Raw genomic sequence first — 4528 nt, forward strand, 5'->3', positions numbered from 1 at the left:
GAATTCATGGTGTTAGTGAAGCATGCAAGGGAGCTGAGTTGATGAGCGCATGAGTATGTTCTCTGTGATTGAGAGAGGTGAGGTCTCACCTAGTAAACAGTACAAAAGAAGTCTGAAGGCCAAACAGCTTGAATAGTGCTGGCTGGCAGAAACATGGTTATACAACCCAGAGCTACTTTTAAACAGACAAGTTGCAGAGGGCTAGAAAATGTTCCCCTTAGCTAGTGCCATTTAGAGACATACTTAGAGCAAGCTTATTTTTTTTCTGTGACAGAAGATGAACAAGAGAGCTCAAGAAATTCTTGATTTAAAAGTTGACTTGTCTAGCAAGGATGTTTAAGAAGGTGTAATGAATGAGATACTGGTTTTTTCTTTGTGGTAATCGAGCCTCATGATGGTCTCATGTGTCAGGCCCTTATTACCCCATTCCTTGAAGGGTCAGGTACCAATATCTTGAAAGTCTGTAGAGTTTCCCTCTTCACCTCAGCACTAGGTCTTTTCCAGTGACTGCTGGTGTTCTGCATCTTTTTAGATTGTGAGCCCTTTTAGAACAGAATGTACATTTAGTTATTTGTCTTTGTCTGTAAAATACTTTGTGAACTTTTTGTTGAAAAGCTGTATATAAATAATAATGCAGGAAGTGGGTATGGATGGATCTTATAACCCAGAATGGGTTGCAAATTTAAAAGAACTAAGCAACCAGGGCAGTTATTCACATGAACATGATTTCAAGTCAGGCACCGTTCAATCAAATGTCTCCCATGGTATGGAATATTGTCATCCAAGAGAAATCAATCCCACTCTACTTCTTGCTATATGGCTACGTTCGAACGTAACCATATAGCAAGAAGTAAAGTGGGATTGATTTCTCTTGGATAACCCTACTCCAGACTTTGGGAGGAGTTTGATTGAACTGTGTCTGACTTGAAATCATGTTCATGTGAATAACTGCCCTGGTTGCTTACTGAGTAGGTAATTGGTGCCTGTTCCTGCAGTGTTCAATGCCTAATGTAAGGAATGTTTAACTTTCATTTTGGTTGTTTGCTCTTGAGATAAGTGGGTGAATGCAGATCAACTTAGCAAGTGGTAAATGTGGGGTAGTTTGCGTGCTTTAAAATGTGTGTCACACACACATTGGGAGGGCACCAGGATGCAGGTCTCGTTAACTGGTGTGCTCCCTGGGGCATTTGGTGGGCCACAGTGAGATACTGGAAGCTGGACTAGATGGACCTATGGCCTGATCCAGCGGGCCCATTCTTATAACAAAGGCAACTCTGGATGTTTTTGAACTATTCTGTGGTTGCTGTTGCTCCGCCCAGTTACTGACTAGTTCTGTTGCTATGGAGCAGAGACACTAATTCTGCCTTTCCCTGTATGCCTTGCTGCAGTGTGTTGCTTTTCCTGGTTTTTGCTTAGATAGTATTCTTGTTTTTTTAAAGTATTATACAGGTGTATTACTTTCTAGTCTGTGAAATCCTCTAGTGATTTAAGGTGTAAAGTGAACATATTTTCAGTTTTTTTGCTTAAAATTTTTTCTGTTGTGTTTGTAATGTGCATATGTACACATGAACATATGACAAATGCAGTGGAAAAAGGCAAAAAATCCATAAAATGATGTTTACTTTGCGCCTTAAGAACAAGATTATATACATGAACATGGTACCCAGGTCATTGCACAGTGTGCATGGAAGTATAGGAATGGTTTCTTACTAAAAACTCACATGCATAATCTTCAACCGCACCAAATCTAAGGTGCATATTAAAAAAAGTCATTACTGCAAATATTGAAATCTTTCAAAGTACATCACCAAAACATAAAATAGAAAAGATCTGAAAACGGTGACAAAAGACAGGGAACATGATATGTTCATATACTTGGAGAGAAAGATGTAATATAAATTTTAAGCTTAAAAAAATATGCTAATTACAAAACCCAAGTTCTTTGACTATTATGATAAAGCGAAACTATATTCTAAGCTATTGCAATCTGCTATTTTTTAGCTAACTTGAAATGCCAGGAATTGAACTTGGGACTTTCTAGATGCTAAACTTGTGCTCTGCAATTCATTGTGGAAATATGTCAGTGATTTTCAAGAGATTGAACAGTTCTTTTACTTGGAATCATAGAAATAATTCAGAAAATTCAAAATGTGATTGTAGTGCATGTCGGGGAGTTATTTTCCTAAAAAGAGGGAAAGTGGGTATTTATGTGTACCCATACTTCTGTGAGGCTAGATAACAAGGAATCTTCACTTCCACCTTATTTTTTGGCTGACATTTTGTGCTTGTGGGAGAGGCTTCTGGAACAGCAGAGAAAAGGACCTGAAGGGCTGTGAAGGGAGGTTGGAACTCTACACCTTCCTATGGAAACATACTCTTTCAGCAATTACAGTGGAATATGAGAGAAATAAAGTTGAATTATATTTTTAAAGAATGGTATGTGCAATATGGGGAAAATATGGTAAAATGGATGATTGAAATGGATTGAGGTTTGTTGATCTGTAGGACTGCAAGGGAATTGTCAGTGTGCTAAAGTGTGAGAACCATAAACTAACAATATATGGAGTCTTCAGAAGTGCAAATGTCTGAAGCACCTATATGTTGTCGATAGTTTCTCCTTAATAAATTGAGACCTTGTACGTTACAGAAACATGAGAACTTTACTGGCATATATCTTGGTTTTACTCACTATGTGACATGTACAACTATTCAAGGCTGATCTGTGCTAATTTATTATTTAATATTAGCATACTAATGTGAATATAGATCTTGAAATTGCAGACTTGAAGTTTTTGCCCCCTTGCACAAACTTCATTGATCTAACTGGAGTAGTTAATAATTGTGTTAGATGTAGGAATTATATAGTCTGTCATCTTCAGAAGTTTATCTGTCATAGGTAGACTATTTAAATAGATAAATTCAACCTTTAAACTGTCAAATTACTTTAAGATGCTCGCTAATCTTATGAAAAAATTGAAATACCATATTTCTGCAGATATTTAGGTATTCATGAATCTGAATGTCCTGAAATACTCAATAATAAAATCTAATGTAACATTATGTAGTAAAAATTTAATCTGATTCCTAAAGTACCTGTATACTATTGAAATGTAATGTAAGTGAATTAAATTCGTTGAACTTATCTCTATTTAGTCCGTCATTCATTTTTTTGCCTTAAGTTTAAGATATTGTTGAATTGGTTTTTTGTGTACTGTATTAACGAACCATGTCACACTAGAAATCTTAGCTTCGCTGGACTTTGTGAAGCTTAAGATAGAAAGACCCAGCATGCGTATTAAGTCATGATCATGGTAGTCCCACTTGGGGAGCTTACAATCTGAGGATCTCTGTTTGCACAAATAAATGTAAAGAATGTTGGAGATGTATGTTACTGTGGTATTTTTGGTTGTTGGCATCCTTCAGTCTTGGAAGACTATGGTATCGCACTCTGAATGGTGGTTCTGGAACAGTGTCCGCTCCAGTGCACGAAGCCTGGGTAAAGTAGATATGGAGGATAGACTGTTTCCCATGCAGCAATTCCCCCCTGCCCACGTCGCTGAAATGGTTCAGTGGAAAGGCAGAGGCCAATAAGGTTGGTTCCAGTGGCATTGCAGGAGTTGCCAGAACGTGACTGTGTTCAGCCATGAACTGCCTCAGGGACTCCGGCTCCGGATTTTGCATCGAGGTTGACTCCTGAAGCCTTTTCCATAAGTGGATGTAGCCACAAGGCAGTGGAGGTTTGGGATCAGAGTTTTCCTTCTCTGAGATGAGCTGCCTTCCCAGGCTAACGAGTCCCATCTACCCATCTACCCGGTGGCTGTTTAGTCGCTTCTTATGACAAGTACAGCCAAACTGAGGGCCTATTCTTATCCCCAGCCCCCAAGGGATATACTGTGGTATACAAAGTGCTGTTTCCTCCAGAGAGCTTTACATGGATAAACTGGCCTCTGTCCAGCTGTATGCATTTACAACAAATGGGACTGTGTATAGCCCTGTCAATTAACATTTCGGCAGAGAGGGAAGAAAGGTCTCTCTATTTCATTGCACACTATTCCAGAGGGTTTCCTGGTCCTTAGGGCTGACTTTTCATGGGTGCTGGGAGCTGTGGCAGGAAGGATGGGTGGGAAAGCCCCATGCCATAAATGGAACATCATTTGTGGTTCTTTGGATTCAAGCTGTTATCCCTATGTCAGTGTTTTTTGTAGCATTAATCAGAATTAGCAATTGAACAATGCAAAACGCAACGAAATATTACCCTCCTAGAGTCATGAAGGGTCAGGTGAATTATTTTCTGACCCCCTGTGCATTTTATTTTTCAGTTTGAGGGTAAATAATGTAGGGCCCCCCCTGATCTTGTTGGTAGTGGGATGTGGCTCTGGTATACAGGGCTTGATGATTTGCAATAGTGGGTCACTGAAAACTCATTTTTACATTTTAAGAGATGTCTCCCACATTCATTTCTTTTAAATGAGAAGAACAGAATGGAACACACACTCTGATAAAAGAAAAACTAGCTGACAATAATGGG

Source organism: Tiliqua scincoides, chromosome 1 (assembly GCF_035046505.1).
Source record: "Tiliqua scincoides isolate rTilSci1 chromosome 1, rTilSci1.hap2, whole genome shotgun sequence".
In the NCBI taxonomy this organism is placed as follows: domain Eukaryota; kingdom Metazoa; phylum Chordata; class Lepidosauria; order Squamata; family Scincidae; genus Tiliqua; species Tiliqua scincoides.